Here is a 14,339-nt window from a genome sequence, read left to right as displayed (position 1 = left end):
AACCAGGTTTAATATATACATGTAAAATTTCAAAATGTACAAAATGTGGTAGTGTAAATATGTTCAACTAAGCCCTGATGCCCAGTGATCCCTGTGTAACGATACGTGGCCTACATCAGCCCGCCCGAGAGTTGGAAGTAGGAGAATTCCTCATCCTCATTTAGGAAGTCCTGCTCCATTGCATAAATGTCATCTGTACTTACATCTAAATCAGTGTCTGGTTGGTGTTTTAAAACACCATCACAGACTGGGAGTGAGTGATCAACTCAGTGGTTCTATATGGCAAAGTTGCATATGTTTTCAATTTAATCAAAGTAGTAATGATAAGGCAATCATAGCAATCACTTCCTAACTATTCTTTTTAATGCAGGAATAGAGTGTAAGTAATGATGCAAGCCCTCACCCATCAACATTCCCTCAACACGTGACTCTGACTGCCTATTTCGCATATGACAATACTTCTTCAAATGTGCAACTCCAACACCTTTTTGCCACATCCTAACTAAGGTATTATGATGCATGGTCAGTTAGCTAAGTAATTAATTATGCTCATTCACACAGCAAGTTTGGGCAATTAAGGTACCTCCCTTTTTAATATCGACCCAAATCCAACATTAGGCATCAGATAACCACATCGGTCATATTCTTGTGTTCTGGATCCATCTAGGTTCATCACACTAGCGTAGGCCGACAACATGAACATGGTGTCCCATACCACTATGCCTGGTTCACGAGTCATGAAGATCATGGTACTATGGTTAAAGGTGGATCTTTACATTTGTGAGGGGTACCTTTGATTCAAACAGTCGCATCCATACATGGTAAACACATAATAGGTCAACCGGTTCGTTAGGCAGGCTCAATTGGTATAGGCGCATGTTGACTTAATCGACATGGAGCGCATAAGCACCCCTCGTGGCCTAGCCACTATCGGCAGTCATCGTACGACTCGTATTCATCGAGTTTACCCAAGGTGGTAAGACTAATTTGGCCACCCAAACATGGACGTTTACTGATTGCCTGGACTACATTTATAGCCTCAATCCTATCCAAATGTTGTTAAAAATCCCGTGTAATATCTATCCTGTAGATTTCTCATTTGGACATTTCAACAAACACATAGACAATGTTAAATACAACTTGCATTTTATCAATTGATTTTATAGAGGAAAATATACATGTGCATAAGACAATCAAGAATCCTGCCTTAATACTCGTAGAAAATACAAATAATCAACAATTTCTCATTTGGACAATTTATCAAACACATAAACTACGTTAGTTACAAATATGTTTTATCAATTCTTTATACAGAGAAATCCATATGCATATGACAATGATGAATCCTACATTAGTAATCATAGCAAGCACTAATTATTCTCTATTTCCCATAAAGACATTTCAACAAACACATAAGTTACAGCATTTACCTATTAGAGTTCATAGGCGTATCTCATATAAAATCAATGTATTTAAGATAATACGGTAGCAATCATGACAAGCATAAATCATTAGTTGACATGAAAGCATTTATAAACCGTAACCTAAGCATTTAGTCCGCACCTTTCGCTAGTACACTCGACTCGGACTCGATCTAAATTCTACGTTTTCAAAATGAAACGTTGGACACCTAAATGATGAAACTGGTTAGCTAGGTTGATGAAAAACTATCTGGGAGCTCTACCTCGACATTAGGGTTGGTATTTCTTACCCGAAATCATAGCCGGAAGAGGTTTGGGTAGCGAAAGGAGGCAGTGATTAGGCACGTGGATGCGTGGGAGAAGATTTCCCACAGTTGCAGCAATCTCCCCAAGTTTCCCTTCCTCTTTTCTCTCTTTTCTCTTTTCTCTTCCCCTAAGGTTTGCAAAATACATATATGAGAGAGAGGGTGAAATGAGAGCTATTTATAGCCCCCGATGTGGTGTAAATGGCCCCAAGGCCACTTTATACTATGTCTCTACCCTATGGGCAGTCGTTTCTGACGAACAGGGCTCGTAGGGAGGCCCACTACTCATCTATGTCATGGGGTACACTCCATGACAATGGATCCATGCCAGGACATGTCTTCGCTACAATCGGATGATCCACTAGACCGTGGAGAGACCGTGTTAGACAACGGTCATATGTGTCCAATCGGGGCCACGGTTATACGGATGTGTGTAGGGAAATTTCCTTTCTTCATGTGTGAAGTTTGGTCATAAACTAACGGTCCGAACTCTTCAACTTCGCATAAGAGGGAACGGCCCAATTCACTTAATTTTCAGTTCATTTTCTAAGGATATTCATGTTTCCCATGCACGTAACTCATGGCTCAAGTTGGGCATTTTTAGACACTATCTGGGCTTGGTTCCCATGATGGTTGTCAAGCCCAATAGGACGAACATCTTCCTATAATTTCGCAGTCATCGGACCCTCGACGTGCGGTCTAGGTCCGTTACAGAGTTTCAATGTACTCCTGATAGTGACAGGCCCTTGAGATTTCTTCTAGGTCTTAAGATCACATTGAGCTTGGGGTATTCCTGGTTCTAGACCTTCCCATTTGTGAAAATGGTGGCCCAAGCTTAATCCACCGATTATTTAGTACTTAACTAAATTCCGTCTAAATTATATAATCGGATGCGGTCCTAGGGTTGTTCTGCCTAAGGTTGTACTCGGGTCTTTGTACAGATTTTTCTGGGAAATTACATAACTAGAACTAGAACTAGATAAAGATGTAATCTAAATTAGAGGAATTTAAGAGAATAATAGTGAAGTATTTTGTAATAACCTTCTTAACTTGCAGGAAATATGCTAATTTCTTAAAGCAATGCAATTTAGTTGCTGGGAAGAGGACTAAGGTGGCGAATGATGATGAGTTCATACCTTGGTTGAAGAAACAACTAGACTTGAATGAATCAAGTAATGAAGTCTTTAGAGATATAGTTAGGGGACCAAAGGTTTTTGCGATACAGTACAATAAGTATTGCATCAATGGTTTCCTCTTCAACACTAAGGAACACGAAGAGAATAAAATGAACCAGAACAGTGGGGTTAGCACAGAGAGTATGACCACCTTTCGATCTAGCGCTAAGGACAAGAATTCAGTGGATGAATCTGTACCTTATTACGGAGTCCTCCGCAAAATCATCCAACTAAAGTACCGAGAAGGGTATAAGCCAATCCTACTAATGTGTGATTGGGTGAAGGTGAAGCACCAAGGTATTTCTTTCGATGCAGAAGGGAATTTGAGACTGGTGAATTTGTCTAATCTTCTCAGTTCAAATCAAGTGGGTGATGAGCCATTTATTCTTTTAGAGCATGCCATGCATGTTTTCTATTTTAGAGATCTAAAAAATCCTGATTGGCATGTGGTCTTGGAAGTTCCAAGAAAGATTTTCATTGAAGATGAGACAAGCCTTTTATCAGAAACATGGGTTGTAACTGAGGCTGAAGTAGGACCTGATCTCACCAAAGTAGACATTGGTGGTGAGTTGTTATTCAATGACATTGAAGATATTTGTGTGGTTGTTGAAAAGAAAAAGAAAAGAAAGAGAGCTGGGAAAAAAAACTTGATTTGTTGGTTATATTATGCATGTAACGAAACAATTTTGATTTATGCCCTTTTTTATTTTTCCATTATCATATTAATGTGATAGAAAAAATTTACGAATTACTTTAATCGTCTCTTTATCATACTTGGTACTTTGCTATTTGGATAGAAATTTTTATAGTAATTATGTTACAAATTAGATCTTAATGATGGATTTAGAGGCAAAGCCACTTGGGGATGCATCCCATAAAGATGAGTAATAACATAGCTCTCATTAGCTGTTTAGATTTAAAATTTCTTTTAAAATGATCTTTCACTTAGAGGCAGAGTCATTCAGCGCAGAACCACTAGGGGATATAACCCCTGAAGATGCTAGAGGTAATAAGATAGCCTTCCTTAATTGTTTAGATGTAAAATTTCTTTTATATTGGCGATGATGAAACATGTGTGTAGCTAATTTCTTTTTATGTCAAGGGTAATAACATAGCCTCGTTAGCTGTTTAGATTTAAAATTTCTTTTAAAATGATCTTTCACTCAGAGGCAGAATCATACGACGTAGATCCGCTAGGGGATGCAGCTCCTGAACATGCAGCTCCTGCAGATGCAACCCTTGAAGATGCTGGAGGTAATAAGATAACCTTCCTTAATTGTCTAGATTTAAATTATTTTTTATATTGACGATGATGAAACATATGTGTAACTGTTTTTCTTTTTTATGCAGACAGGTCGTCATCTTCATCGTCTAAGAAGAGAGGTCCTATGCGAGGTTCAGAATTAAGTGAGAAGACTTCATTGAAAAGTGTCATTAGGATTAATGAATTTGGGCAACCGAATGCAGGGGATGCAAATCAGTTCGCATTCAATTCAAGCATTGGTGTTCTCACCTGTACACACCTTTCGATCACCTACACAGACTTTCTGCAGGTGCCTCCAGAGTACATTAAGGGGGTCAACGGTATCCTAGCATGTAGTTATGAATTTCAGGACAACCAAGATGCATGGCCACAATACATTCATGGCCGCTGTAACGCCGCTTGGAGAAATTACAAGAACAATTTGTATAAAAAGTATATTAAGTATAAGGATCTTACAGTTGTGAAATCATATCCCGCCCCTATTGGTGTCCCTATTGAGGATTAGATTATCTTCGTGGATTATTGCAATACTGGTAAATTCAAGGAATCAAGTGTAAGAAATGCATCCAATCGGACCAAACAAGTTGGCCCTTCTACACTTGGTCGGCATAGCATGGCTGCCACACGTCATGAGATGGTACATGTCCTAAAATAACATAGCTCTATTTTATTTATGATGATTATTTCAATTTATTAGTCATTTAATTCGATTATTTATGTGTTTTGGCATGCATGTTGTGGGGAAAAGGGCAATTGAGAGGAATCTTATTACTGATGCCGAGGTTGGTAGGGCTGAAGTATACATCCGAGCCCATACAACAAAGGATAACAAAGTGTAGTTTCTAGAAGCCTTTGTAAGTGCAACCTCGTATATCCTTTCATTATCCATGTGAATTTTAAATGCTTCTTTCCCGCACTATAATTTTTCTTTTGGATGTTGTCATAGGAAAAAATAAAATCGATTCAAAGTGGTAATCCTGCATCTCGAATTACCAGTGTAAATGATGCCCTTACACATGTATATATACTTGTCCTTCAAATATTTGAGCTTATTTAGACTTATGCATTCTCTGATAAATCAAATTGCAATTCTGTTTACAATCAATTAGGAGTGATAGTAGAGGGTGCATGCAGGGTATATGTGGAAATGTAGGCAAGATTGCATTGAAGAAGACATTGCCTATTGTACATAAGCTTGGTGCAGTGTCGTAGGAATGAAATAATTTGATGGATGAATTAAGTGAAGTGAAGAAAAGCCTGGTAGATCTCCACTAGAAGGTTCATTGCTTTGTAGATAAGCAAGGGGAACAAAGGGATGTCGCTCCACCGATGATACCTCCATTTAAATCTAGTCATGCATCGTCGGTATGTATGCGTTTCTCTAATACTAATTTAAGCTTATGATTATATGCACCTCCATTTAAAAATACCAATGACATGTTATATGTGTACATGTAGCCTGATTTGGTAAATCTTGGCAAGAGATGCGATCTTTGCGATTGGAAGAAATGGGTAATTGCTCATGGTGAGGTGCATGTAGTTGATCCAAATACCCATGTCCATGGAGCAGAAATGGGCGATGGAAATTTTAGTGTCATCCTGATAAAGATTATAGCTCTGTAGTCAGAGCTATGGAAGGAAGATGGTCATCATGATACACTTGGAGAGGGCGGTGTAGGAGGATTTGTCATTTGGCCCAAGCTATTTTTAACCATCTATCCATGATGTTTATGAATATTAGACATTACAATAACTAACACAATTAACTTTTGTTTTTAAACTATATAGTAACATAGACAGATGCATGCATAATATGGAATGGAATGAATTTAACACTCACTTCAAATTACACCCACATATATGGAATGGAATGGATTTAACACCCACATTTATACGTTGATATATTTGGTTGGCATTTCAATTTTCAACCTCCCTTTGAGGAATTGAAAGATTTGTAATAATTTTCCCTTCTTTAAGTGTAATTTGCACTTGGGGGGGGGGGGGGGGGGGGAGAGAGAGAGAGAGAGCTATAGGGAATTTTCATCATCCATAGCAGTTGTTGCAGAGAATGCGATCAGCTCCGATGATACGTTTTTACGTGGATCCACTGTAATTTCTTCCACAATTGCTATTGGTTCTGCAGGTGTATAGAAATTACACCTCAAACACAGTACATTCTGCTATAAGTTACTTCAAGGGTAAATGGGTTTACTCTGACTATCTTAAAATCATGTAAATAGCAAGATGCTGATGCCAGAGGTACTCTTATTTGCAGGATCTGGTTTTGGGTGTTGCAGATCTTCATACTCTAGAAGCTGTGGCAGCTACTGAAGCTACACTGGCTAGTTCTCACCCCAAAGGTACTCCTACATTTTTTTTTTAATGCCTTAATTGCTATGTACACATTTGGGACTGATCTGGTTTTCGTTGTTGCAGGTTGGTGTAGGTGTCACTTCAAGGGAGTTAACCAGATAAGTTTATATTTTTCTTTTTGGTTGCATTTGAGTGTCTAATTACCTACTTGCCTTCTTTTCTTTTCGTTTTTCTTTCTTTCTTTTAATTGTAATTCTCTTTGACTGTTTTAGATCAATAAGGGACATCCCCATATTCAAGGAACGGTTTCAACATGACAATGACGGTAAGCTTAACTCTAAATATCACCTTTATAATAAGAATTTGTGCTCTTTATTGTCTTCTTTTGAACTTTGATTTTTTATATAATTGACACCTTTTATCTCGGAATATGATCTATGAAGTAGCATATGAACACAATCCCCATCAAAATCCACACCTAGGGGAGCACAAATAAGGGGATTGATCTTAACAGTATGGTCGTTATGCACATAGACAGAAAATGCTTGCAATGAATGTTTATGAGTAGTAGGTGGCCTATTAATGAAAACAATGTATCCGTCCACAATACACCTATTTATGATTTGACCAACTTTCAAATATGTATGTCCTTTTGAACCTTCCCTAATTGCATAAGTGGTTGAACCATCTCTGTATGTTGCACATAATTTTTCATCCACTAGTTTCTGTAAATGATCCATGTTGTATGTCGTGACCTTCTCTTCAAATGTATTCTTTTGAGCAATTTCTAATGGTAAACCGATTTCATGAATCCCTTTATATGCATCCCCAGTAATCACACTATGAGAAGAGAATCCTGATCCCTTCCTAATAAACAGTGTGTGCATCTTTTCAAGTCATGCCTTTGTAGAAGAATCATCAACCTCTTTAACAACCCCATACTTCCTAGTAATGTCACGAGGTGCCTTGTAGGATGATAAATGAAAATAATATCAAAAAATACCAAAAATAAGAAGATGAAGAAGAAGAAGAAGAAGAAGAAGAAGAAGAAGAAGAAGAAGAACTACAAGTGACAAAAAAGAAGCCATCTGACACCATCCATGTGTATATACTAAGTTGCTTGTATATATAATTTCAATATGCAGTATCACATTCGATAAAAAATGAAAATAAGAGCAGGATTACAAGTAAAAATTAAAAAGGATTACAAGTAAAAAAACAAAAATACAATACTATGTATACCTTTGTGGTGCCCCTGAGGTTCATATACTATGCAATAGCTGACTGCAAATCATTAGCCTCAATTTGATATGAATCAAAGTTTGGAGAACTAGATCTTGATCTATTGATGATTTCAACTTTGTTAAGAACTTTTCTAAGCATATATTGTGTAATATGAATCAAAGTCATTAGCCTCAATTTGATATGAATCAAAGTTAAGAACTTTCTAACCCCTGAGGTTCATATACTGTGCAATAGCTGACTAAGGCTTCTTCCAAATAGGGCCTTAGTCTATTTATTTTTTCCCACCTTGGTTACATTCTTTTATTAGTGCTTATTTCCAAACAGGGGCCTTAGTCTTGCCGAAAGATGATGACCCGAGTTTGGTTAAGAGGAACAAAAGAATGTTGGGAAAGCTATTGGGGACATTAGAGGTAATTCATTGCAATTATGCTACAATATTAGATGGTTTTTTCTTTTCCCGGTAATTGCTTCAGGCATGTTCATAGTTTACACTACTTGATGAATGGTCAGATCTTTGGCACGAATCCCTAAGATATTTCCTCCTCTCACCTTTTATTTGATGTCCATAAGGATCTCTTGGGCACAAATGAAAATTTGGTTTCTAATAAAGTAAGTTTGGATCCTTTGCTAGTCACAAATGAAAATTTTCTGAATTTTCTGTTTATCCTAACGTGATTAAGAGACGTTATCACACACCACATCTAATGTAGTAGCGCTGATAACATTATTAGTGACATAGACTACTCACAATGCAGAAAAATAAAAACTTCTTGTATGTGGCAAGCAGGGGATTCAGATTAGAATAAAATACATATATCCCGACCCAATTCAACAGGACACTTGTCCCAATCAAATTCTGTCCCAATCAAATTCCATCGTATCAGGTGTTTTCATAAAAATAAAAGTTATTTGGGGAGGGGATTATCTTCTTTTTCTGCTGATTTTATCTGGGTTTTGAGGGAATTGAAAACACATTTGGGGATTTTTGTTTTTATGGCATTTCTGAGGGATTTCAACGAGGGTTGGGTGCTAATACTCTGATTTCTTGCCAATTCTTGCAGAAATTGGCTGTTTCAAGAGGGGATTAGCTCTGTTCTCTGCTGATTTTCTCTTGGTTTTGTGGAAAATTGCAAACCCATCTAGGATTTCTTGAAAAACTGAGCTAAGGTTTTCTCTTTCTTGAAGAGATTAGTATTGATTATCTACTGATTTTTAGCTGGTGGTTGCTGGCATTTATCTGAATCTATGGCATTTGCCACATGATTATGTGGTTTCTTTAAGCAGTGATTTCTATTGTTGGGTGTGTTTGTTTAGTTCATTATCCTTACTTAAGGTTAGGTGTTTCTAGTTGTCGTTAGTTACTTTTAAAGTATTGGAACATCTTTTCACTTTTGTGGATGGTTGAACATGTGGAAAGAATCTTGAAGAAAAAGGTGAACTTGTTGAATGATACTGGAGTGATTCTTTTGTCAGCGGTTGGTGAATCAAGCAAGGGAAGTTGTGGTAGCTCCTGGATGGACGGCGAGAAGCCATTCGCCAGAATAATGTCCTAAGTTTCAACATATAGATCTTGCTTTCTTGATGTTGTTTAATGGGCGTTAATATTGCTAAACAGACATTTTTACCATCTTTCAGGTCTTACACATTTGGTTTATCCAGGAGCTATACATTCTCTGTTCCAACATTCCCTAGGGGTGAATTGGCTTGCTAGTGAAGCTGGTCACAAACTTCAGATATACCAAGTTAGAAAATGTTTCCCTTGCTTTCTCATTTCCATCTCACCATACAATATCAAAGTTACCTAATTGCTACACTTTTTTGTTAAGGTGATGTGTACGATGAATCATTGGGTCTAATGCAGGCCAGTAGCAGTGACCACTCTGTATGCTTTGGATGCTGGACTTCTTTCTCAGGTAATCTAGTTTGAATTACGTCAATAGCTTGGGTTCATCTTAGGATTTCATGGAATAATTGATTCTTCTCCACAACTGTCAATCATTGCCGATTATTATACTAATCTATTTCTGTATCTCCAGCTCTTAGGACACAACCACATTTCACTATTAAAGCAAATTTAAGCTTCAAGAATTACAATGCTGTGCAGTGTATATCCCAGAATTCCATGTGGACTTTAGTGGCTAATGGATATGAACTAAACCAGGGCAACAGATTGCACTTACATTTTAAACTAAGCCAAACTTTCCTGGTTTAACATGTTTTTTTTTCCAAGGAAAATAAGCAGAGCTTTCCAGAGATAACATGCCTTTTGTATTGAACACGAGCTTCCCTAAGCTCACACGTGTACAAGTGAGCCCGGGTACACACCTCCCCATGTACCAAAGTGAAATACGTGCAATATTCAAGCTATCCATTTGATGGGTCCAACTATGCCATAACCAAATTGTAGTGGACTCAGTCACCTAATTCAAATATCAGGTGCCACAGTACAACTAGGAGCATCGGATTTTTCTTCTCTCATCTTACATATTGTAATATGCTTTTATTTGATTTTATCTCAATATACAAAATGACACAAAAATACAAAAATACAAAATAAGAAAACACACACACACACACACACATGAAACCAGCCTCTCTCTCTCTTTCTGGTCATTGCATGTGCCATGCCCACTACTATCTATACATGAATTTTTATTTTTTAAGCAAGCAACTGGATTTTATTAAAATAAAGAAACCATTGCATATATGAATTTTGTAGGCATCATGCTAATTGAGCAACAGAGTTTTACTCTACAGTCACAAAAGGCATTCAAATAGACAATACTTCATAGCCAGTTTTTCTTTTATGCTTAACTATAAATTTTATTAAAAGTAGAAAACGTCAAGCAAGAAGGAAACCATTCCCAAGTCCCAGCCAAGGTATTCAATAACAGTAACAGTGGTTGTAACAGCCAACCTTATGGCTGTTATGATACATGCATAATGCCCATTACAGCCATGTAAAGACCGAAAATTTTTAGAAGGAAAAAATATATAGGCATAATGCCCATTACAGCCATGTAATAGCCAACTTTATGGCTGTTATGATACAGGCATAACAGTGGCTGCACGTTGAGTGTTTGATTTTGATATTGTACGTCAGGTGTTTGATGAAATACCTGTAAAGTGTCGTTACTGTTTTGCATTCGATGAGAAATTTAAGATGCATTTCAGGTGTTTGATAAAATATCGCACAAGCTCGAACTTTGCTCGAACTGGCCCGAGCTGCTAACCGATCCAAGTCGAGCTGGCCAAACAGGCTCAAGGACCGAGCCGAGCTGAGTTCGAGCTGAGGTTAGGTACTGGCCGAGTCGAGCCAAGCTGTGCCAAGCTCGACTCAGATCGACTCATGTATAGCTTTATGCCTTTGTGTCCCCATTTTCCTCTTAGCCTAGTGCTACAGAACAGAGCCACACCATAATACCACTGTCTCACCCACGGCCAAAAGTAAAGAAAACAAGAAAAGAAGAGAAAAAATGCCTAGTGGCTGCCATTTCTCCCTGCTCTTTTTAGACGAGAGGTTTTGGTGCGTACACTTGGTCTTCTACAACAAACATCACAATACACAAACTATTGTACAATGAATCCAGCAACCTTACCACATTTGGCCAAGATTACCACTAGTTTGAGCTGGTCCCAAACCCCATAACATAGCACTTGCACACCCACATATGCAAACAACCACCACTCAAAACCAAATAAAAAGCCAGCAATTTAAAAGGAAACTAACCCTTCAAAAGGGCTGGCCTCTTTCACTCTCTTCTTCTCAAAGGTCCACTTTGCTTTCTCCATTAGCTTGAGACATCTGCCACTAAGAATTCTTTCTCTAACAACTTCAGACATCTACCACTACAAATCCCTTGCGCTATCGAGTTCAGACTCAACCACATCACTAGTTCCTGAATAGATTCAGAAACACTCCGAACTTGTAGAACCTTCCCAAGTGCATTGATTGGCTCCAATTCTTACCTCAAACCATTCTGAAATCTTCCACTTGCATCTAAACAACTATTCCCCAAAATCACCTCCAAGTCTGCCCCAAGCGTGTCACCCTAACTTGCAACATCCATGTTGTTGCTGCTGCCATCTTGGAACCTAGCCTCAGCAGTCTCCCACTTCACTGTCTCACCAGCCTTAGTATCTACAATGTTGCCCACTGGAACCTAGCCTCAGCAGTCTCCAACTTGCAGAACTATTAACTGTATCTAACATCTATCCAAATCAAAACTGCCAACAGAAGTAGATTTTCTGAAGGATACCATTGAATACTCTCTTGAAAAGTAGATTCTTTAAAGAAAAACCATCGCATTCCCTCTTCTCATTTCGGGTTTTTTCTGCTTGATCTATTTTAACTTTATTTCTTTCCACTTATTACTTCTCCTAGCTCAAACCCTTGTACATTTGGTGCCCTATGTAATACAATATTCTTAACATTTACTATAATGGTATGAAATGGTTAGCCCTATGTAAGATCAAGTTGTTGATGTATGCTAATTTTATAGGCATTGCGGTTTTAAACAAAAAATTGAGCAAAATTGTTGTTTTTGGGTAATTAAGACTGTTTTGAAGTTGAATGCAGGTGGTTTTATGGTTGTGTGCTGGATTTTAGTTTTTATTTCTTTTACCAGTGGGTATTGCACAAGCAACGCATATATAATAATGTAATATATGCTCCCTCATCATCTTGTGTGCCCTTGTATTTACTTGTTGAACTAATACCCTTCTAACATTTAGCTTGCAAAGAAGTACCATCCAGAGGCAAATAAGAATAATACTGCAGTGAAGAGGAAGTTTCAAGAGATAAGAGATGCGTATGAGGGTTGTGCACAGGATGACTAGTTATGTAGTGCTTATTTGTCCTATTTTTCATTGTTTCTGTTATCTCATAATATTGAATATTATGGAATAGTGTTGTTAAAGCTTTGTATTTGTATTTTTCTATTAGTTCAATAATTTAATTGCATTTCCTCTTAAAGGTAATTGCAGACATTACGATATCCCGAAAATAGAGCACAATATGATGCAGAGGGGTTTAGGGAGGCTTATTAAGATGATTTCTCTGATTCATTCCATAGAATTTTCTCTCAGGTACTTACTACATATCATTTTTTTTTTCTTTTTTCTTTTTTCTCTTTTGGGTACTTTTTTAGCTGCTTTGTTCTTATGCAATCTGTAACATAGAAATGTTGAATGCTTTCACAGATCTTTGAACATGAGAATGTAACCTCTGCAACTGATATATAGGTTAACTTGATGTCCCTAAATTACAAAAGTTGCCTTGGGTAGTTTCGTAGATGTGCCATGTCTTGGTCCCCACATCGAGATTTTTTTTTTTTTTACCTTTCTTGTAATTTTTGTAGGTGGAACTATCACTCTCTTTTTCTGAAGCTGCAAAAGGATGCACAAAACATCTCTCTTTTGATGCACATGTTCCCTATGATTCTTGTTTGTGAGTAAAACTGAACTCCTTTAACTTAGTATGATTGTGTTTTGACTTTTAGGAGCAGAAGTAGATCTATTATAAACAACACCTATTAGGATGTTACAATGGCCACTCCAGGGTCTGAATGTTTGCAAGATAATGTTAAGCATGCACGCAGGCAACACACTGGGAATATGTATTCCGAGATCATATCGATGTCGATGTTTTTCTATAAGAGACCATTGAATTTGACTCCCTTTATTGACTCACCATTGTTCATTGCTAGATTTATTCCAGTAATTGAGTAAAGATCACTAGTTCACCATTAGATTGCCTGTTGTGTTTGTGTCTACTTTGCTGATCCTTATCAGCATCATTCTCATGGCCAGTTCCATGACATACTAGTAGGGTTTATCTCTTCATTTGGATAATCAGTTCCAGAAAATACAATTCATCTTAACATACCTACATTAGAGCCATATCTTATTATTCATCATGGGCTGCCTCTCACTTTTCACGATTCAAATAGATTGATTTCCATTGTTCCCTTTTCTATGTGAGATGCAGATGGAAGAACAGGTATTCCTTATGTGATAGGTTGGTTCGGTATGCCATGCATGTGCTTTTCTATTGTGTAGACTTACAATAGAATGATCCCAGAATACATATTCCCTATAGGAATGTACATGTAATAGATGGGTTGGGGGTCAGTACTGTTTGGGTTGTGTTTGTTCAAGTGGTGTCAATCTTCAATCTGTAATGACTAGTCCCAAGGGCCTGCATAAAAAAGAAAGGTTGGATGTTTGATGAGCAACTGATTGTAAAAAAATTTCCGGTCTACCATTTAAGGGCTTGCAACAAATTTCTAAGAGAAAGGATAAGATGACGACGATGACGACTTGTTTCTTGTATATTGAGCCTGTGCAAGTGGGACCCATGGTTCAATGATCCAGATTCCAATCTGTTGATCTGATGGGCTGTACTGTGGATGTAGCATGACCCAATGAGCCATCCTTTCAAACAATCCTAATCCTTCATGACGTTGAGAATAGAGGTGAAGAAAAATAATACCACAAAGGGCCAAAGATTTGATAACTAGGATCATTTAATCCATCTGCAATGGGACTTGTTAGATTAGCAGTCTATACGGCTGAACCATGGGCTCCACTTGTACAGATTCAATGCCCAAGACCG

General features: G+C 37.6%; 1 long non-coding RNA gene across 1 annotated transcript; it reads left to right on the top strand.

Annotated features, from left to right (window-relative positions):
* The first annotated feature begins 12,740 nt into the window (after window positions 1–12,740).
* On the top strand, window positions 12,741–13,159 carry LOC131247396 (uncharacterized). Its single transcript, XR_009171702.1, has 3 exons — window positions 12,741–12,811; window positions 12,926–12,967; window positions 13,084–13,159. It is a non-coding gene; the product is annotated as an uncharacterized LOC131247396 (long non-coding RNA).
* Window positions 13,160–14,339: the final 1,180 nt, after the last annotated feature.

Source organism: Magnolia sinica, chromosome 5 (assembly GCF_029962835.1).
Source record: "Magnolia sinica isolate HGM2019 chromosome 5, MsV1, whole genome shotgun sequence".
Lineage (NCBI taxonomy): Eukaryota > Viridiplantae > Streptophyta > Magnoliopsida > Magnoliales > Magnoliaceae > Magnolia > Magnolia sinica.
This window is presented reverse-complemented; position numbering and strand designations above follow the sequence as displayed.